We start from the raw sequence: 23,712 nt of genomic DNA on the forward strand, positions 1-23,712 counted from the left end.
CATATCATGACATCATGACATGACATATCAATATATCATGGCTCTAGGGATGGGTTTAAACAGATTATAAAACAACAAAGGAGACCTAAAGAAAAAAAAAACAACTATGTGGGTTAAGAGGATAAGGAAGATTGTCTCTAGATCAGGAAACTTGGTAATCCAAATATAAGATAGAAGGTAAAGGTGAGCCCTTTACCTTTGAGTAAAGGAGGTGATGGAGGCAGTGGGGAAGAGTTTAGATTAGATACTGTAAATTATTGTGGAGTCCTTGTAAGTTCCTAATAGGGAAAAAGATGTTTAAAATTTACTTATGAATATTACACAGATGTTTCCAGAGTAAATTAGAAGAAAGTCCTGGATCCTAGGAGAACAAATCAAAGGTTGTGCCATGGGTCACCTTTGAAGCCATATGGGCCTGGACCAGGATGTTGGCAGTTGGAATAAGAAGTGGGTAAACTCCAGAATCACCTCACAGGATAAAACATGCAAGTTGGTGATAGACTGGCTATGGCGGAACAAGGAAGTGAAGCAGTCAAGGATGACCAAAGCATGCCTCAAAGGGTTCTGTCTTTGTATTTGGGATGATACATGGCTATTAGCAGAAGTGGCAATGCGAGGTTAGAATCTGTAGAGAGAGTAGAGATACAGTTTGATTGGTTTCCGATGTGTGGAGTTGGGGCTGACAACAGATTATCCAAATTTAAAATGTGGGTTACAGTGCAGGATAGCTGTAAGGGTTGGAAAAATAGTTTTGAAAATCAATGATGTGGCCGTGGTCATGAGATATGAGATTATGTGCTCTTCCAGGGGTTGATTCAGGGAGAAGTCAGGATGGAACACCAAAGCTTCAGAGCAAATACAGAATTGGAGCCCATGTACGGAGACTGAAGGGAGGTGATCAGAGGCAAAAAGGGCAAGCATGATGAGATATTTTCTCAAAAACTATAGTAATTTGACAGAACTGCATATTTTCTGATTTCTCAAACCCCAAACATTCTGAATTCAGTCTATAGTTCAGATTCCCTATTTCTCTTTCTATCCAGATCCCTCCTGATTCTGATGTTACTACACATCCATCTCTGTTCTGGTCCCTTCTTATCTGGTTCCTACCGCCATCTTCTCAACACACCCCATATTGTCGGGACATTTAGATGTTGTCGTACATTGTGACCTGTCCTTTTTTTTTTTTTTTTACATGTCCTATCCCTATCTTTCTTTTCTTCCACATCCTTTCTTTTCTCTGTTCTTTTATGTTTTTCTATACATTAGGTATCATTTTCCCACTTGTCCCAAGCTCTCAGCCCTTTATGCCAGTCCTCTTAACCCTCCGTGAGTTTCTACAGTAGATAAATTTATCAGTTACTTCCTATTTAGATAAAATTTGTTTGTATGCTTTCATCAGATCATATTTCTCTCCTTAGAAGCACCTGTTATAGATGTAATTTTAAATTTTAAAAATATGATTACCTGAGTAACACGGTTTGTTCCATTTGCTTCTGAGTCACTGGGGGTATTAGAAAATGTGTCCATATTGGCTCATACTGTATCTAACACAGTGACTGGTCATTAATATTTACCAAAAAAGTTTGAAGAACTTGATATTATCCCAGGAGGGTTAGAGGCTTTTGTCATATGTCTCATCTTCTACTCTAATTCTCACAGGACCTGGGAGCATATCAAGCAAGTTGGAGGGTAGAAGAGCCCCAGGTATTTTATAGCTCTTTGGGTTAAAATTCAAACCAAGTCTTAGTAGTGAACTTGGATCATACCAACTTTAGAAAAGAAAGCTAACAGCTAAGCAAAGGTCTCTTTTACAGTTAAACTAATTATCTGCCCCAGAATCCACTGGTTTGTTAATTGGTGTGTGAGGTAAGCACAATAGCTATTGATATTTGTCATAATACATGACAGAATGTAGTTGTTTAAAACAGCAATGAGGGGCACCTGGGTGGCTCAGTGGGTTAAAGCCTCTGCCTTTGGCTCAGGTCATGATCCCAGGGTCCTGGGATCAAGCCCTGCATCAGGCTCTCTGCTCAGCCAGGAGCCTGCTTCTTCCTCTCTCTCTCTCTCTCTCTCTCTCTGCATACTTGTGATCTCTGTCTGTCAAATAAATAAATAAATAAATAAATAAATCTTAAAAAAAAAAAACAAACCAGCAATGAATAGGCTTAGGTCAGGCAAACTTTAACAGTCTAATAAAGAAATTCTTTTTTATTGAGTTTAATAATGAATACTTTTTCTGGATTTTCCAGTTGTCATAAAGTCTACTAAAAATATTATTTGGTGTCAGCACACTGATACATGGCAAAATACTAGCAAAAAATAAGTTTTTAGAAAACTCATTTAAAGAGAAAGAAAGCACAGACATGCCTTCCACAACCATGCAGAGAATGTAAACCCAGAAGAAGAAAAGAAATGATTTCCCTGGTATCAAGAAGATCTATCTAGAGCTCAGGGGATAAAATTAAGAAAAGAGACATTAAGCTAAGAATCCTTAAAAACCTTCTTTCTAGTGAAAATGTTCGAGCTATGACTTAAGCTTCAGAGACATTGATAACCATGCCTTTCCTGGACAAGGTGTTAGAAAGCATATTGCAAGAAATATCCTGCTTTGCTGAATTTTATGATCTAGCCAGATAATTTAAAACACAAAAATTTTATTTCCGTTTTATCTATATTGTGATGTGCTTGTCATCACCTGGTACTGCCACTGAAATTTCTACTGACATCTGCTTACAACTATGTCACTAGTACCACATACCATGGTGACAATTAAAACATAGTAAATTTATTCTCAAAAGAAATGAGTTCATGTAATCAAAAGATTAATAATATCACGATAATGTAATTTTAAATGCCTCTGAGACAAAGGCCATTCACCGCATAACCTTGGGCTCAGTTTTATACCCAGGAAATAAGCATGTAATATGCATCCTATACCCAGGAGCATAGAAGGGAAGCACAATTCTGGTTATGTGTGCACCTGTGTTTTCCACTGTGCAACTGCAGAGAAAATACTGGACAGAAGACATGAGTCCAGCTCTCGTCTAGGAGACAGTGGATCTGACAGGGAACTTCTTTGTCATTATTGAGTTGCATTTCAGTAGGCAAACCATTGCTCCTCTTCATTGGTTCCTGTTATCTCATCTGTAAAAGGGGATGATACCAGCACCTGGCCTTTTCAATGCATGAGAACACACTTTGGAGAATTGGAAGGACTCTACTCATGCCAGAGATGAGTAGAATCATGATCCAAAAAGTTTTTATGTTTAGCTCTGTAATGTGCTTTTAAAATTTTATTTTGCACTTACATTTGAATATGGATGTGTCTGGTGCTCTGGGAATTCACAACACTTCAAACATGTAATGAAGCCACACTGTGAACACTTAATTAATTTAGAGTAGGTGCTAATTCCTAGTAAGAACTTTAAAACATAGTTTATTGTGAATAAACCATAATTCAGAGAATCCACCCACATAAAAATGAGATTTGCCTAGGGGCGCCTGGGTGGCTTGGTGGGTTAAAGCCTTTGCCTTCGGCTCAGGTCATGATCCCGGGGTCCTGGGATCGAGCCCCATGTCTGGCTCTCTGCTCCTCGGAGAGCCTGCTTCCTCCTCTCTCTGTCTGCCTCCCTGCCTACCTATGATCTCTCTCTCTGTAAAAAGAAAAAAAAAATGAGATTTGCCTATAACTTAGAAAGATCCACTTGAAACGGTCTGAATAAAATGTCTGCAAACTTCATTTTCAGGTTTTTATAGTGACCTCTGAGATAATATTTCAAAATTAGAAAGGCATCCTTTGCCCCTAAGAGTCAAGTTAGTAAGATATTCCATGAACTCGCATTGAAAAAAGAATCACCACTCATCCATTCATCTTTTCATTCATCTTTTAAATCTCTCCATTTGTTCAGTGAATGGTTAATGCATGTATGGTAGCTGCACACGGTGGTGACACAGGCAGGTTGCACTCAGCCGGCACGTCCTCTGTACAGATAAATTGAATGTTTGATTAATTAATTAATTAATGTCCTAATTGGTTAATACCTATATACCACTTCTGAATACAAGAATGAGCAGACAAGGCTCTGGACACAGGGAATGTTCCATCTCATTGAAAAGTAACATGATCAATCCTATAATGAAATACTTCACACTGTACTCCAGAAGAATTGAGAAAAGGATACACAGGGCTTCTCTGGGGATGTTCAAGAAACCTCCCAAAGGAGGGTCATAGTGACTGGAAAGGACAAATGGAAGACCCCAGACAGAAATGGAGAGCATATTTCAAACAAAGGGAAAGGGTTTTCAAAAGCAACAAGTGTGATCAAGCGTGGAGGTGTACAAGAATGAGTAATTTATCCATTCATCTGTTGATGGACATCTAGGTTCTTTCCATAGTCTGGCTATTGTAGACATTGCTGCTATAAACATTCGGGTACACGTGCCCCTTCGGATCACTATGTTTGTATCTTTAGGGTAAATACCCAGTAGTGCAATTGCTGGGTCATAGGGTAGTTCTATTTTCAACATTTTGAGAAGATGTGGTATATATACACAATGGAATACTATGCAGCCATCAAAAGAAATGAAATCTTGCCATTTGCGACGACGTGGATGGAACTAGAGCGTATCATGCTTAGTGAAATAAGTCAATCGGAGAAAGACAACTATCATATGATCTCCCTGATATGAGGACATGGAGAAGCAACATGGGGGGGTAGGAGATAGGAGAAGAATAAATGAAACAAGATGGGATTGGGAGGGAGACAAACCATAAATGACTCTTAATCTCACAAAACAAACTGGGGGTTGCTGCGGGGAGGTGGGATTGGGGGAGGGGGAGCGGGCTATGGACATTGGGGAGGGGAAGCGAACCATAAGAGACTATGGACTCTGAAAAACAACCTGAGCGTTTTGAAGGGTCAGGGGTGGGAGGTTGGGGCAACCTGAGGGTTTTGAAGGGTCAGGGGTGGGAGGTTGGGGGAACAGGTGGTGGGTAATGGGGAGGGCACGTTTTGCATGGAGCACTGGGTGTTGTGCAAAAAGAATGAATACTGTTACGCTGAAAAAATAAATAAAATGAGAAAAAAAAAAAAAAGAATGAGTAATTTATTACTGATGGAGAAGAAGACCGATGGAATAGAGTGTTGGTGATAAGACCAAACAGGAAGTAAAAACCAAGTGCAAATTACAAGAATTCTGACAAAGATAAAAGGGAACTATGGTGAAAATTTAATAACATCAAATTTGTGATGAGCAGTATGCAAGGATGCTGTGTGTAAGAAGAGATGTAGACCCTTCCCTCAGCAGCTTTCTGTCTTTTGCTTATGACAAAACATTCATGTGCAATATAGTAAAGAAGATTGCAAATAAGAAATGAAATTCAACTATTTGGTTCTGAAAGTACTATTAGGCAGACTCCTGGAGATGGGCAGAAAATTGTCCAGAAAGATATTTGAGCTCCATTACAGTTAAAAGTCAACAAGATAATTTGACTCCTATAACTTCTTAAAAGTGTTCCTGTAAAGACCAGGTGAACATAAACAATTACCCAAAGAATTTGAGATGAAAGAATCCTGGTGGTAAATGAAGACATTTCATGGCCAGAATCATCTAGATTCTGTTATTCTGAGCCTCCAAAAAATTACTTGATCTCTACTTGGTTTTGTGTGGACTTGGCCAAAACTGATGTGTCTAACAGCAATTTCCATGGAACTAAGTAAAATGGTTCCAGAGACATGGAGAGAAAAGGTATAGAGGGAAAAAAGAACTATGAATGAATCCTCTTTGCAATTTTGGCTTTTCTTCAGAGATGGCCATGGTCTTTCCCTTTGCAAAATAGCATTCAAAAAATGAATCTTATATCTACAGATGATCTGGGGGAGTAGGCCAGCTGTGCTTTTCATATATGCACCTAACTTATTTCAAGGGTGTTTTTGTTTTATTTTTACAGCTGCAAAGTGTTAGCAATCCGAAAAGAGCTGCCAAGAGTACAATCAGATGAATTAGCTTAGGGCTGGTTTTCATGGTATATTCAGAGCTGTTCTAAATCAGTTCCCTGTGCAGTTGCTGAATACCCTGAGTGATCAGAGCTGTTTCCCAAACAGAGTTGGAATGGTTATTTCCCCATTTGCAGCTGCTTATTTGATTTTTAAAAAGACCCTTCGAAACATTTTTGCATTCCCTTAAAAAACTGTTATATATGCATATATACAGAGTTAGGTTGCTGTTATAACAAGAAAAATGAAGATGTTGACTGTCAATGAAATCCTCATGAAAACCAATCACAGAACTTAACTGCAGGTGCACCTCAGTTTATGGGTATAATAATCAGCCAATCATAAATTCCTATCATGTATTCTATTTTCTTCTGAGTTCCACCTGTAGTATTCCAGAAACATTTCTTTCCAAAGCAAAATAACCCAATGATCTGACAAGAATATTTTTGTTGAGGAACTGATTAGACAAAAAGCCAATCCTGTGGTACATGAATCAGATAAACCTTGGATAACATATGGCTTCTTGAACTGCCAAGAAACTGCCACCCTAGAAACTCCTTTCTGCTATAGCTACTCTCCCTTTCAGCAGACCATAGAAATGCATCTAACTCCTGATTCTACATGTGCAGTTCTTGGAAAGTGAAGGCACTTGTTTGGCTTGGTGATTTACCAGAATTGGTTGATCCTGTGTGTAATCACTAGTAACAACACCATTGAACATGTGATCTATTTTGGCTTAACATCTTACCCAGCTAGAGGTTCTGCCATTCCTGCTATCCCTTCTTATCCATTCTGAAAAATTAGAATACTACTTGCTTAAAGAAGTGCTATTCTCTTTTTTCTAAGTTGTCTGGGAGGTTGTTGTCATTGTTGTTTTTAGTCAATTTTTTTCTGCTGATTATAGGCAATACTACATATTGCACGTCACTAGAATGTCACAGAAGCACTAATGTGTCTCTGGGGAAAACATGACCAATCAGTCAGATGTTCTTTTCAGCAATGATTCCTTGTGTCTGTTCAGGTTAGCAATGGGGATCCAAGAGGAGCCACAGCCCAGGTATCTTCCCTGACTACAGGTTGAATTAGGTGCCCGGTCACATGTTTCCACAAGGCCTATAATTTACATTGCTAGTGTAGACATCTGTTGCATTTGTTCTACTGTGAGTGCCCTGAGGGCAGGGACAGTGCAGTAGATATTGTCTATCTAGCACTATCTCGCATTTCTGCATCACCAATGCTTTAGCAGTATCTGTTTTATAGATGTTTAATAAAAGGGTTCTTGAATGAATTAATGACTCCATGACTAAGGAGGAAACTTCAGATGAATCCTAGAATGGGAATTAAAAGGCCTAAATTTTAGTCTAACCTTGCTGTGTCACTCTGGACAACTTAGTAAGTCAAATCTGTTTTTTCAGCTAAAGGGCTTGGACTAAATGATCTCTAGGGTTTTCTTCCAATTCTGGTATTCTATGACTGTTAAGGGGTTTTTTCAGTCTGATGATTCTATGATGGGATGTTAACCTACTGAAACATTCTGGGAGAGTCTGGGTGGGGCAGTCAGTCTTGGTTTTGCCTCAGGTCATGATCTACTAATGGGTCTCGGGATTGAGCCCAGGGTAGGGCTTTGTGCTCAGCCAGGAATCTGCTTGAGTTTCTCTCACCCTCTCCTTCTCCTCTCCCCCCTCCTTCTCCTCTCCCCTCCTCACTCTCTCTCTGAAATAAATACATCTTTAAAAATGAAATGAAAAATTAAATGAAATAAAACAAAATAAAATTGCTTCTGCATACTTCCACAATGCTAAATTGGGTAGGGGTAGCTTTCTTCCAAACAAGTAAAAATAAAGCTAAAATGATGTATGTGAGAGATCAGAAAATGAGGAATTTGCCAGACCAGAGGAAGAAGTGAGTTACCTAAATATAGAAACTATAGTTAGTTGACAGACTTGTCTTACAGTATTCAAAAGTCTACCATTGCTGAGAAGCATCCCTTTTCATCTCTACTATAGTAAGTAAAGAAATTACTTTGTTAATTTTAACCACAGGACCATCCAAACTAAACAATTTAGGCTCAAAGTTATATATTTAAATTAAATTAGAACATTTTAATGCCTGCCAAATGAATGTAACTAGATATTTTATAAGAATTTATTTTTGTGAAATTAATTGTAATTAACCTTACTTGTGGTAGATCAGGCACCCAAAAGCATTAAGCATTTAGCCTATCTTCTGGAGCATCCTAATCCCAAAATACCACTTGGAAGTTTGCTCTGAGTTTTAATCACACCATCATTATAAATGCTTTGGGTCAAAATCTTGAAAACCCTTCTTAAAATATAAATAAGTATCCTTGTTCCTTTATTCAACAATAGCTATTGAATATTTATGGGGTCAAAATTGAGTACTGTTTGTCAGGCACTGTGCTGGAAAGTTTGGACTCAAATATAAGTTAAAATAATATCATGGTGCTTCTTTTATGGAGCTTACATTTGACAATATTGAAGTATTAGTATATCAGGCCACCATAGCCCATTGTCCCTAAGGTCAAATAATTCAGATTAGTACTTGTCATCCAAGAAGTCTTGGGAAAATGGAACTCAGAGTGGTTAAACTCTGATGGAGAAAGGAACTGCGAAGACTTCTAGAATATGAAGTACATTGAACTCCAGAACAAGGCAGGATGCATCCATTTGTGACTCTGACATAGACAACAACTTTAGGAAAGCCAGAGAGAGAAATACATGGGCAAGAGGGTTTTTTGTTTGTTTGTTTGTTTGTTTGGACAGTCTTTAATACAGCTATAGCCTAAAGCAAATACTTTTATCTTAAGAATTTATCTAAAGCTGACATATTGGGAAATTACTGTGTATGAATTGGTTTCTTAGCAAGGTGGCATGGGGTAGAGGAAGAGAATGTGAACTTTTACTTGAACAAGTGGGTCAGTAAACCAACAAATCTATAGATCAGTGCTTTCCAGGAAAGTGTAGACATATATAAAAGAGTTGAGATTTTTACCTCTAAAATAAATAATGCTCTAGGGACTCTGAAGGGACCCAGGGTGACACTTCAATCTGCTTTGATTGAAAATTGATTAACACTTTGGGGGAAAATGTGTAACCAATTGAATTGCAAATTAAGGTGAGTTAAAATAGGTTGCTAAGTTATTCATCACTGGGTGAATACAGTGGACATGTATAGATTTGTACTCTATCTACCGATACCTATTCTGGATTGCAGGATCAATAACAAAGGTTGTTGGTGGTCTGTCATAAAAGACATATTCCTTAGGCTATAATACCTAATCAGATTAGAGTTTGCCTCATGCAAACAAACAGTAGCAAGACATCACACGTTCTTGTTATTAATAGCTATTAGCTCAGAATATCAAAGTGTAGTCCCAATTTGTCAGTTTCTCAATTGAATTATATAGTCTTGTTTTACTTTGCATGTCCATGAACAGGCTATTCTAAATCTAGTTTCTAAGATTTAAGTAAATGTGATCAATTTTTAATGTATAGTCATAATATTCCTTCTATATTTTATGAAAGAACTAAGAGATGAAAAAATATGTATCTTCTGCTATTTGGAGGACAGAAGGAATGAAAGGAGGCCTCGAGTCAACACTTGAGGACATCCTATCTTGTTCCAGTTCAAGTGTTGTTTTCTGGTCTTAGTTTGTGACACCACCTTTTCCTAGCACTTCTCCCTCATTTTCTTCTTCACCTCCCAATGTGGCAGCAGTGCTGAGCCACATCAAGGGCCCCTTCCGGATGGAAGCAGCAAGCCAAAAGCTGCACCCAACTCAAGACAGAAAAGTGTAGAAGCATGGAGATCAGTACTGCCTGAAGCTATCATCTCCAACACACGCACACATATTTACTACATGTATGTAGGGCTGGGAGTGGGGGAGGGTAAGGGAGTTTTCAGAGTTGTTATGAACTGACATAGGAAGTTTTCATTTAAGGAACTTAAAATTCCAAAACCATGTAAATGAAAGAGCTGGAAGATACTGAGGAAAGACAAAGAGAAATTTGGAGTATCACTGAAACCAAGTGGGGAAAAGATAGGTATCAAACATATTCCATTTTATGATTTGGGAAACTGAGGCTTGGTAAATTATTTAACTTTCCTAAGGCAATAGAAAGTAGTATGGAGTTGGGATTCTAATTTAAATTTGTCTGACTCCAAAGTCGAGCTTCTTTTCACTGCACTGTCTTGACTTCTGAACTAATGAAACCTAGCCAATAAAACCATATTGGATAACTATAGCTATATATCTGTAAGCATATTACATCTCTAAATATTTTGAAATAGGATGCTCTCTCAGTACATAACATGGTTTCAGATCACAATCAAATCTTGGCTTAAGAGTTCCAAAGTGAATGACCTAGAAAATAATGCCACAAAACCCACAGGAACTTCCCTCCCATCCCTACCACTCTTTGCATTTAGGACACATGACCAGCACCCTGTGGCCATGGAGGAAAAACCTATTGTGGAGGGGCATACACATTTGGTATGATCTCAGTGGATATGACTGATCATACTGGATTATTCACACTAGGATTTCCCTTGAGATCAACCATATGCAGCTCCCAGTCAGATGACCAAGGAGCATCTGTGCCCCCAGGACACAGTTGTATCCTCTGTACAAAGCTAATTGGTATCCAGCCTCTGACCTTGGCCCCGTCAATCCCTGTTCCAACCCAGTTCTGTCTAGTACTTGTGCATCAAGAGCCAGACATTCTAGCTGACAGAAATAGCCTGTTCCCAGCTTAGCCTGCTCTGGGGAGGGTTAATGGGGGGATCATTGCTTATAAAAATACACACAAAGAAATACCTCTGACTTTATGTGCACTTGTGAAATGATACTATTTTTACATCTAACTTAGACTATACATATATAAATACTAGTTGGAAAGATTATTATTATTTCTGGGGAATCCTGATGACATCAGTACATCAAGACAAGATAAGATCCCTTAAACACAGGAGGAAAATGATGAAAATATCTACCCATCTCAAAATACACCTGCTTATAAACTCTCATACCACAGAAACCTCTTATGTTCCTCCAGAAACATTAACAACACCATTACCACTAATCACAGGAAAATTGTGTGTCTAAATTATTATTCGCTGCTTACTTCTATGTAGCCCAAACCTTGAGAAAGACCTTCCTGCAGAATAAAATGCCTTGCTTTCCATCTAAACTGCTAATTTCTTGGAACAGTATTTTTGCTTTTGTTTTTGTTTTACACATCAAATATTCCAGTACTGTTCCTGTTTCTGTGCTATATTGGTTTTTGACTATTTTTTTTTAACTTCCAACATTTGGTAAGTCCCAATAAAATGGAAGAAAATGTGTTCATCCATCTTTGTTCTTCTTTATTAGAGATTTGTTTCAATCATGTTGTTATCTGCACTTGAAAATAGCTGGCTCATAGAATCTTAGTTTGAAGCTCAAAAATGTGCAAAGAGCATAAAGGAAATCTTTAAAAAAAAAATCCATCCACGTTGGCCTAAGGCCTCTAAAACCCTTATGAAAATGTATGTCTGAAACATTATTAACATCCGTCTCCTACCTACAAGAAAGCAATCAAAATGAAGTCAGTTTTAGCTCACTGTGGCTCTTACACACATTAACCATATAAAGCAGAAAAGAAGACTCCATTTCTCACCTACATTTGTGCTGAGTTTAGTCCAGAAACAGGAAGATTCTGGAATTTCCCACTTCTGGGGTGAAAACTTGTTTTCCCCCAAAATTACATAACTGCTGACACATTCTTCCCTTTGATTCAATTTTAATCCTTGTGTCCTTTTCTTTGCCACAAGCTCTTTGAGGAAAATTACGTGCTTAAGATAAAACAATGTGTTCTGCCTACCATAGCTGATGGGAACTGGTTGAAATGAAGAGCTTTTCAAACTTTCCTAATTTAGTAGTTGGGAATCCCCAGTGATGGGCTAAGCGGTAAAAAGATCAAATGGTTAGAAACACAGAAGTGGGTCCGCTTAGTGTCTGAAACCAACAACACTTCCAAAGCAGGCTTTAGTGGGTTGCGTGGAGAGGCAGCTGCTGTTCAGCTGAGGGGACTGCTGGTTGCGACATGTTTTTATTATCTTAAAATCCTCACACCTGCCAGAAACACCTCCCTTTGGAACAAGTTCAGCTCTTTTTTGGCCCTCTCCCTTCTGGAAGCAAACATAGAAATGGGGAAGTATACAAAGTGTAGGCAAGGGAATTTGCACATGTTCAAAAATATGGAGAGAGCCATTCCCCTCTCAGCGAAGCTTTCACAGAACTCTCCAGAGTCATCCCAGTTGCCATTTGGACATTCTTCAAAGCAGTACGAATGCTCTCAGGACAACACATTGTGCTTCCAAAACATGGTTGACAGAATCAAAGAATCCCTTTCAATATGATGATTGGGATGTGTATGCATATCTCACCTACACATATGTATACATGCATATGTATGTAAAGATTATACACATACATGTATAATTTTGTCTGAATCTAAAATATCATGAGCTTATTGTAAACACTTAGCAAAATATAGGAAAGTGAAACCTATACAATTATAATGGAGTTCCTTAGGAGAACTTTTGTCTGTTACTATCATTATTATTGTTAATTATAATGTCATCATTGTCATCAATATTATTTTTTTAAATATTTTATTTATTTATTTGACAGAGAGAGATCACAAGTAGATAGAGAGGCAGGCAGAGAGAGAGAGAGGAAAGCAGGCTCCCTGCTGAGCAGAGAGCCTGATGCGGGACTCGATCCCAGGACCCCGAGATCATGACCTGAGCCGAAGGCAGCGGCTTAACCCACTGAGTCACCCAGGTGCCCTGTCATCAGTATTATTAACAGCACCAACCATGGAGCATGAAGCATGGCATTCATGCTTTCCAAGTCACCTTATGAGTCATGAAGACATGCTGCAGAAAATCATTACACTTTGATCTGAATCAATTCACCCAACCCTCAGGGCTGAAAATATACATATTCACTTAGTTAAGTGTATCAGAGGGAATTCCCCAGCCCCTATGGTGCCAACCATATACTTTTTTCCCACAGCAGCTAGCAAAGAAAACATGTGACAGGATGGCTTGCATTCAGCTCTGGAGCAGGGATAGAGGGCCTGGCTTCCCTGCTAGTGGAAACCTAGGAAGTCTTTGGCAGCAATGTGCATGGAAAAAGATTCCCAACCTTCTGGCAGCATTGTCTTGATACCCTTGAGAGACTTTTTCTTTCCCCAGAGCAGCTTATTTCTCACAAAACTCCTACCAGAGCATGTAGTGAGTGTATGGTGATGTCAGATTCTCTGTGACTACAGGCTGCTTCTATGTTATGGAGCTATTATGGGGGAGATCGCTTAATCCCATCTTATAGGAAACGGAAGAAAGGTTTAAAATATGATTTTTTAACAAACAGGAATATCAAAAGTTTTTCTTTGTGGGTTTTCTACACCAAAGGAAATAAATTCATTGATGTGCTACCAAATAGCATAACTATATCCAACATCTATTTCAGAGTCATTGAAACAAAAATGATGTTATGAATACTTACAGTATGAATCTATATAACCCCTCTTCTCCCCCACCCTGGATCTTTTAACTTTAAGAAAATTAAAGAGGTTCCTGTAGTGTAAAATGTGGGTCTTTCTTTACTATAGACCTGTGCTCATGTCACTCACCCGTGAGAGTCTACTCCTTTTATTAAAGTCCCAATACTTGCCTAAAGTTGCACAGGAGATGTGACAGAGGTCATTGAAGTCTGGATCTCCCACGTAGTGTTCCCTCCTTTCATCCTTAAAGTGCTCTCTGGGCAATCTAAGTTCTCATTAAGGAGAAAGAAGAGAGGTTTTGCTGCCCATGTGCTGGCCTGTTTGAGAGAATATAGGACATGTTGTTATGGTACTTTATAACCTTTCAGGAGATTTCACTTTTACATTGTCAGAAGCTAAAAATGAAGGTGAGCACAAATGATTGAAAAAATAAATTTTTGAGCTAGGGTTTCTTTCCTTCCAACTTTTTTTTTTTTTTTAAGATTTTATCTATCTATTTGACAGACAGAGATCACAAGTAGGCAGAGAGGCAGGTAGAGAGAGAGGAGGAAGCAGACTCCCTGCCCAGCAGAGAGCCCGATGCGGGGCTCGATCCCAGGATTCTGGGATCATGACCTGAGCCAAAGGCAGAGGGTTTAACCCACCAAGCCACCCAGGTGCCCCCTCCTTCCAACTTTTGAAGTTTTGATCTGGTAGAGGAATGGCCAGTCATCTTTTCTGGGGCCACTTTTTTTTTTTTAAATATTGGTAGTGTAAAGTAAAACAAAACTCAGATACTCCTCTGCCACCGCAGGTGAAGCAGGAGAGACAAAAGAGAATCATACTCAGATATATGTTCTTCCTCCCTTCTTTCCATTAAGTGACAAATAGCTCAATACTGTCTGCTCCTGGTTGCAGCTAATTGTGTATGCAGGTCTTTACAGGAGCGGCACCTTTTTAATAGAATACAAAATGTGTTTCTAATGTGAGAACCAAACTTTGGCAAAAGAATCTGGGAGTGTGCTCTTGAGAACCTCTGTGATTGAATTCATTTCCACTGATGGGCTGGTCCAGCAGCTTAGCCCTGCTCACCCATCCATGTGGGCCCAGTTCTAAGCTACAGTGGCCAGGTGAGTATCCTACTCAGCAGAGATATAGAGCAGATCCTTTTCCAAGCACATATGCAAGAATTATTACAGAGGTACATCGTGCTTAAATTATTATTTCAGTCTCCTGCAGCTGGGAATGAGGCCCTATAAGCTCTGAAAATCTGACCCTTGTCATTGTTGCCCCAAGCAGAAATTTCCCCAAATGGGGGTAAAATTCTATGTGCAAGAAAATATAAAGGTAAATATGACATTATCATTTTCAAAAGTGCACATTTTCTCTAATAGACATACATTATCCATAATATTGTAATAAAAATTAGACTAGAACCATCATATATGAAAGGTTAAAGCTATAAATTTTTATGGGAGCTACAACTATTCAAGATATCAATAAACTTTGCTCCTTATATCTCCAGTTATATGGGGGTTTTCGCCTTTTGATTGCATTGATTCAAACTTATTTCTATCTGGGCTCTTGAGTGACCCATGGGTAATGAGTTACTGGCTCTGATCCAGTCCCTCATGATTAGAGGACTACAACTCAAGATCTGTGTTGGTGGGAGCATAGCGAGCTCATCCATTGCTTGGCCAGCCAGGAGCATGTTTATCTCCTGTGCTATTTTGCAGTCCAGGGGCCTGCTCCATGCACAGCTCTGTGGGCAGCCCTTTGTGTACATGACTGGGAGCAGTTTGAGATTGGGGGGAGGGACAGATTGAATATACACATATTCTCATGGTGACATTCAAAGGTAGGTAGACTATGGCAAAAGGCCAGGTGGACCAACAGTGATACAAAAAGACTGTGCCCTGCCATGAATGAAAGAGAGCACAGCCTTAGCAGGAGCTAGAGTTTTGGATTGAGGCAATTAAGTGGTAGAAAGAAGAGATGAGAATAAAGTGAGAAAGGCTGGAGACTGAACGCCAGGTACTACACTTCATTTTCCTTTGCGTCTTTATACTTCCAATACAAGAGGGCAAATATCTGACTGGTTCCCCCCACTCCTACCCCACTACCAGTCTGACATCTGGGGATGTGTACATGTGAATCCCTGTATGTACCTGCATTTGAATCTCCGATAGTAACACCCACGAAAGCTGCAGGAGCAAAAGGCCTTCCACCAAGGCCAAAGGCAAGGAGACATAGTTCAATGGTTTAGAATTATGTATATTATCACTGAAGCCATATAAATAAATATGTTGCTATGAAATTGAAATACACAGAGGTATAGATAAACTTCTCTATTGCTAGAGGTCATATCAATTGATAAAACACTTCGAAAAGTAATTTGACCTTAGGTATCAAGACCTACCAAAGTAAAAGTGCATACATTTTAACCTGGTAATCCCACTTGTGGGACTCTAGCCCAAGGAAATAGAATAAAAGAGAGAGGAAGAAAGACATAGCATAAAAATGTTTGTTGCAGCACTATGTATGATAGTGAAAAGCTGGAAACCATTGAAGTACCCAACAATAGAAGAATAGTAAAAAGAATTAGGAGGTAGTCATTCAAAAGAGTATTCTGCAGCTTGTTAAAATGATGGTCATGGAGACTAACAACGCTAACACCGCACAATAGGAAGGACTGAGGAAGAACATCAAATTGGACACACACTATAGTTGCGATTGTGTAAAAATGTAAATGTACATGAGCAGAAACAAAAATCATAATGCAAAGCCATAAAATAACTATGTAGAAGATACGGAAGTAGGTGATTTCTTTGTGTGTTTTTTTTAATGGCTTATGGCTTCCAATGTACTTTTTAACAAGAAGTGTGAGTTTATGCTTACCACCAAAAAAATGGCCCAGAAATGATAAGACAGAGCACCAAGAACCATACAAATGTGTGCATGGATGTATTTTGGATACTCATGGGGAGGATGGCATTTTAAAATCTTAAATTTCAAATTGCGGTTGTTTAGAAAATAAAGATTTTAAGCACGAGAACTACGACAGGGAGATAGTTCATGAGCACTCCATTCAAGCAAAATTACAAGGGGAGATAGGTTTGATTTTACTTTACAGTGGCAACCTGTTTCAATTTTATGCCCTGAGTCATAGCACTAATCTTTCAAAAGTTGCAGGTGAAATTACTTAAAAATTTGTCACACTTCAAATGACAGTTTTGGAGCTCTAAAGAACATAAATATTTTTACTTTATCACATAATTGCCTCTAACTACCAGTTAATTTAACTATATGACTGTAAAATTGTTTTCTAAAGTGATGATGTCCCAGTGGGGTTGCATAGAACACCTTTTGCCCACACCCACGCCTCTCACCCCTTTCCTTTTAGCTGGCATATTATAGCCCTGCTAATAGCTCACATTCCCTGCCTGAAAAAGATATTTTAAAGCTGCTAATGTGTTGTACCAGCAAATATTGGACTTGAAAGAAAGAACATCACAGGGGTAAAAAAGATTTTAAATCACGATTAGAAATGAAGTTGAAGTTGTTGTGTTTGGGATACAAACCAGCCTTCGTTCAAGGCTGTGTGAGGTCAAAGCATTTTCTTCTATATTATTCCCATCTTAAGAAGGGCATCAGTATTGTTTGATAAGAAGGCAAAAGAATGGGAAAATGTTTGGAAATGGATAAATTGTATCTGAGGGGCTTTCCCAAGTTCTCTTTTTAAAAAATGGGCTAAATGTAAAGATGTATATGTTATTAGAGAAATATAAGTTCCAGGAGAAAACTATCGCAGGGACCACGTCCTGGTACACCGTGCTCTTAGCAATCCATTTTTAGGAAGAAGGGCTACAAATGAGTGTGACCCAAAGAGAAAGATGAGGGTAAAACAAGATATAGAACAGCAAGGGGAAGGGAACAAACTTCTCTTTAGCCACATACCATGTGCCTCTCTGACCACCCCTTGAGGTAGCTATACATGTCACATGTATTGTTGAGAAAGCTGATAAAAATGAAGGTTGAATTACTTGCCTGAAGCCACATGGCTGCTAAGGGTGGAGACAAGATTTGAACCCAGACCCTCCAGCTCAAACGCCCATATTCATAATCTGTATGCTGTCCAGCTTCCCTACTTAGCCATGAGTAAATGGTGGAAGACTGCACACATTCAGCCTGGAAAAAGCAGGAACAAGGTGTGAATGCAAGTTATATGAAAACGCGTCAGGCGCGCCTGGGTGGCTCAGTGGGTTAAAGCCTCTGCCTTTGGCTCAGGTCGTGATCTCAGGGTCCTGGAATGGAGCCCTGCATCTGACTCTCTGTTCAGCAGGGAGCCTGCTTCCCCTTCTCTCTCTCTGCCTGCCTCTCTGCCTACTTGTGATCTCTGTCTGTCAAATAAATAAATAAAATCTTAAAAAAAAAAAGACAAGAAAATGCATCATACATAGGGTCAGTCGGTGTAACACTACAGAATTCATGGTTGGCACTTTGGGAATGGAGAGGCAACTTGGGGACAAGAGATTTTAGCAATGGGAGAAAACAAACTTTGCCACAGGGTAGGTAAATCTCCCTACAGTTGGTCCTGGTCCTACCTAGACAGGAAATACGTGTTGGCTTCAGGATTTGGTTTTCTTTGAATGCCCAAGGAAGCAGCTTTATGGTTTCACTCTTCTGTCATCCTACTGCTCATTTTCAGCAAGACAGTTGGCTGCAGAGCCAAACACAAAGTGACACGCAGGTAATGAACGGTGGCATTAGACGAAGGGTGCACACACCCTGAGGTCCTACGTTGAACCTCGCTGCTGTAGGTGACATCTTTGATAGTCTCAGGTGAAGGGTTTGTTTTGGTAGTGTAGCTTCTGTGTATTTTCTCTACTAAGCCCTCAGTGGGGAAGTGATGAAGCAAGGACGTCTGTGTTCTCAGGGGGATTATGGTGATCCTAGGATAGAACCATGCTCAGCAGGGCTCAAGCCAGGATAAATGATTCATAATTATATGCGAAAACAAGATTTGAGCTGCACGTTGTTTTTGCTCTGATTGAAAATAGCTTTGCAACTTATAGAAAGGTGGTGTTTTCTGGACAAGAACTGAGGCTTCTGTGCAGGTCTGTTTTTAGTACTAAATCCATAATATATGTTCAGAGAATAGATGCATCCAGCTTTTGCAATAAAGAAAGGTAGATGGGAGCCATTTCCCAAGGAGGACAATGAACTGGTTTGAATGCATGGGATGCTGGTTCAGGTAGTCTAAAAGGTAGATAAGTTTTGTTTACAGGACCCGGATTTATCCCCAGCTCCCTCTGTGATCCCCTCTCCCAGCCTGCCATCATTTCCTCTTCTCATAACTGCTCTCCAGTTAAACTCTAAACGTCCAAACCCTAAGGAATCTGTTTTTTCAAGGCAAATTGAGGAATTAATTCAACCTAACATGTTAGTGGCACATAATATTTTAAAACACCACCCTTTTTTGTGTTGGAATAAATTTCACTGCTTTCACCTGAAAGAGTAAATGAGTTATGTGGACTAAGTAATCACTCCTGAAAAAAGTAAAATATTAGACACTTTGGCTAATGCAGGGTAGGGACAAAGTGGCATATATGTAGTTCAAGGGTTCTCAAAAGGGACTGGTCATCAGAATCACCTGGAAGCCTTCTTAAAACACAGGTTTGTGGGCCCACCTCCTAGAGTTTCTGATTCAGAAAGACAGAAGGGCTGGAGTGTCTGCATTTCTACCCATTTCCACCCAAAGTTGCTACTCAGGAACAGTACTTTGAAAGTCACTAGTTGAGACCTTACAGGGCCTTTGAGCATTATCAAACCATATGCTGTAATCGTGACAACAGCAACTGGGGTTGAATTCTGTTAAGGAACTCAGAATACAGATGTTTTCATGGTAGTCAGTATAAATTATTTAGAAATGATCTACAGAACCATACCTATTAGGCCCTCAAGCCCCCAGACAACAGAAAGTCTTCTAGTGGAGTACCTGGTAGGACACCCTGGGTCCCTTGGCATCCACATGTGGAGCACTTCTCTCCATTAATGCAGTCAGTTGGGGGTTGACTATACTTTTTGACAAGGATAAAGATCGCACTAGAAGCCAGAACTCCGGCAGAAATAGAAATGACACGTTTATGCTTCCTGATGGTGTTGGCACATACCTTCCATGTTTTACTTTTAATTGGTATTCACAGTTATACTTTTAAAAATTATTTATTGCATAAACAACACTGTCATGGCTCTAATAGGAATCAACATGGTAGAAGAAAATCATCCCACAATTCCACCTCACCAACAAATCATTGCTTCCATTTTATATTCCCTTCCAATTATTTTCGATACTCATAATTTTTCTTCCGGTAATCATAGCACAGATAAGATCTCATTCTTTGCTTTTTCCACTTAACATCATAACCATGTGTGATGAATAGACAAAGATCATTATACGAAATAGACCAGGAAATGAATTTTTGCAAGAATACGTTCTTATCAAAAATGTCAAATTTGTATGTATTGCCCACCTGTTATGTGTCAGGCACTATGCCTGGCATTGTGCACATAATACAGTAGTAAAAGGTTTCTTGGCTTTCCTCATATTTTCATTGGTACTGTCTATACACCACGTTATAGAAGTGTATATTATAGATGGCTCCCCAAAGATACTTTGGGCATAGAGTTTGAGAATAATTACATACATATATACAAAGTTCCTTTTACCTGTTATGGAGCCCTTTCCCAAAAAGAAAGCCCTAGACTCTAGGACTAGCCCTAGTCCTCTAGGACTATAACAGGGCGAAGGCTGCATGCTTTCTTTCCCTGAGGTTAGGACAAAGAAGATGGACAATGGTAACCGAAAGTGATGTCTTTTGGATGCACAAAGTCAAAATCAAGGATGAAAATAAGAAATCATGGTGTCAGGGTGCCTGGGTGGCTCAGTGGGTTAAAGCCTCTGCCTTCGGCTCAGGTCATGATCCCAGGGTCCTGGGATCGAGCCCCACATCAGGCTCTCTGCTCGGCGGGGAGCCTGCTTCCTTCTCTCTCTCTCTCTGCCTGCCTCTCTGCCTACTTGTGATCTCTCTCTGTCAAATAAATAAATAATATCTTTAAAAAAAAAAAAAGAAATCATGGTGTCAGTGCAGACCGGTGGGTATTTAAAACCTGTCTTTACCCCTTACTGGCTTTATGACCCCGAGCAAGGCAGTTAATTTCTCTGATTCTTATGCCCTTCATCTCTAAAACGCATGTAATAATGTTTAACTGAAAAGATTTGTTGTAATTAAATGATATGGTGTAAGGCATCTAGTAGAGAGTCTGACATACAATATATTCTCAGTTAATGAAAGCAGTTATCTCTAGTTTTAGTATTCTCATGTGCAGTAGGGGAGGAGTCAGTGTGGTACAGAGGGACAGAAGGGCTAAAGGGGGAGGGACTTAGGGAAAATTCTACAGTAGATTATTATAAGATGTTAACATGGTTGTTTTAAAAGAACCAGAAGGAAATGTCTATCTGTAGAGATGCCTGTCACACTCTATTGGTGCCCTTTCCCAAAGTACCCTCGCCCCATTAAAATGAAAGCAGAAATCTGACAGCTACCTAACTTAATTGAGGAACCTACAACTATGGTTTTACTGTTTCTCTAATTTGAGATTAACATGCTTTTAAACATCAGTAACCCAGCAAATACAGTGTTCTGCTGTTCAGTCTGAACCAGATATATATATATATAAGCTTTTTGCTTGAAGTTGATGTCTTGAGCGCTGCCTTCATTAAGTACAGCTAGAATATGGCCTGCATTAGCTCGTTAATGCTCGGCTACCTGCCAAGTGCAGTGAAATCAGCCCAAATTCCAATCTTTATAATAGATGAACTGAAGACTTACTATTGCCCTCATCAAGCAGAACTGATATTGTCATTAAAGTTTAGTAGCTCTATACTTCACAGAGAATGGGTTCTATTTGCTCTCTGCTTTGGTTAGGGAAATCACATCAGGTTTACATTTTCTTGTTAATTTTGAATTTACTTCCTTGTTAAGGGCCAGTCAATACATTGGGGTCTATTAACATCTTCCCATCAATGGGAAAGCCTTGGTTGTTCGACCTGGTAACTCTGCTGTTAGAATGGGCCCATTAATTTGTTACCCTACAGTGAATGCAAGACCAGCTCTACTGTTGGTGGTGAAAGGATTTGAATATAAATTCACTGACAAAAGCACTAAATGAAACTTGGAATTGTGATGAAGCCAATATTTGCTTGTAACATGTGCAAATCCACAGGTTTATTCTGCAACATGTGAAACAACCTCATCAGCCATTCAGAGACCTCAGCTACTAATTCACTGGACCAAGCCATTTTACTTAACTAGACTCCAGTGATCCTATCTGAAAAGGAACTGTTCTAGATCATCTGTAAGTTCTTTCCAGTGCTGACCTCCTCTGACTTTACAAAATACACTTTCTGCATTCAGCCACTATATTCTACGAGCCGAGTATAATTTATAAAGCCAAGATTGAGCTTCACCCATTATTCATTTATTTAGTATACAAGTACCAAGTTAATTGTATACCAGGACATTCTACCGGTAAAGTTACAAAGATAAATCCTTGCCTGAAACGGATGCTCATAGCTAAGAGAAAAGGGCATACATGTAAAGCTGTGGGGCAGACGGAGTGACAAACACCACAGGAAAAGAACAGGATACACTGCCAATTCATGAAGGAGGGAATTGGGAAAGTCTTCGCGAAGGAGGTATTTTATCTAGACTTTGAAAAGTTAGGTGACTTGGGCATGCAGAGACTTGCACTGTGTGAAGAAGAGTGTAAAACATTTTTTTGTGATTCCAACTTTTCTGAAAGTATACAATATTATCACCAATTAGACAACCATTCACTTGATGATATTCAGTTCAACTTACCAACTCTAAATTATGCACCAGTTATAGCTAGGATTTCAGTAAAATCTATGAGACATGTAAAATAATAGCTTTGCTTCTACCTTTAATAAATATGATCTTCCTGGAGAGATAAGAAAGAATAGTGCCTAAAAGAATAGTTAGGAAAAGAATATATAATAGACTCTGTGTAATTTCCAAAAATAATGGCAAAAATAAGAACCAAAGAGTTCAAAGAGAAGGGAAATTGGAGGAGGTTGAAGTAATTAAGAATGACTTTATGAAGGAGGATGAACCTGAGCAGAGTCTTAGAGCAGCAGTTGGTATGAAAAGGGAGGCAATACATTCCAGAGAGTGCTAATTGATGGAAAAAACTCAAGAGCATTGGAAAATCTTGTTATTTTCTAGAGATGAAGTAAGTGATTCGAAATGAAGATTCTATCCATTTTGTTTGGCTCAGCTCTCTCCAGAATCAGTCTATCTCCCAAGCTTCTAAGACCAAAATCATTGAAGAAAATATCATTGAAAGGACACAGCAAAGAGTCAATGCACAATACTGAGGAAATCAAAGACACCACTGATAAAAACAACCTCCTGAAATGAGAGGTTCTTTCCATACATGACATACAGAATGGGGAACTCTCTCCCTAAAAAGCAACTATAATACTGAACAAAAACATCAGATACAACCATTCAGGTTCTAGAAATCAACCAAAGGCATACAAAATATTTAGAAACATTTATTCTTGAAAAATACTGAATTTCAGCTAAGAACAATATAAGCCTGTGTGGTGGTGTCGGTTGCTTCTTCCAACTCTCCCTCAGCACTGTTAGGTCATGATACTTTCTAGTAGCATTGCTACTCATGCTGTAGAATGTTCACCTATATTGAAGCATTGATAGTTAAAATGATCATCTTAGGGGGCACCTGGGTGGCTCAGTGGGTTAAAGCCTCTGCCTTCGGCTCAGGTCATGATCCTAGGGTCCTGGGATTGAGCCCTGCATCAGGCTCTCTGCTCAGCAGGGAGTCTGCTTCCCTTCCTATCTCTCTGCTTGCCTCTCTGCCTACTTGTGATCTCTGTCAAATAAATAAATAAAAAATCTTAAAAAAAAAATAATGATCAGCTTAGTAGCAAGCTAATAGGGATTCCACTATGGACTCTCAGGGGCTCTACTACCCTGAGGTTGCAGTCCTGCCTGGGCCAAGCTATGTACTAGACTGTCCTAAAAGTGCAGATGTGCAGGAAAGACTGGTACATGCTC

Source organism: Meles meles, chromosome 6 (assembly GCF_922984935.1).
Source record: "Meles meles chromosome 6, mMelMel3.1 paternal haplotype, whole genome shotgun sequence".
NCBI classification, from domain to species: Eukaryota; Metazoa; Chordata; class Mammalia; order Carnivora; family Mustelidae; genus Meles; species Meles meles.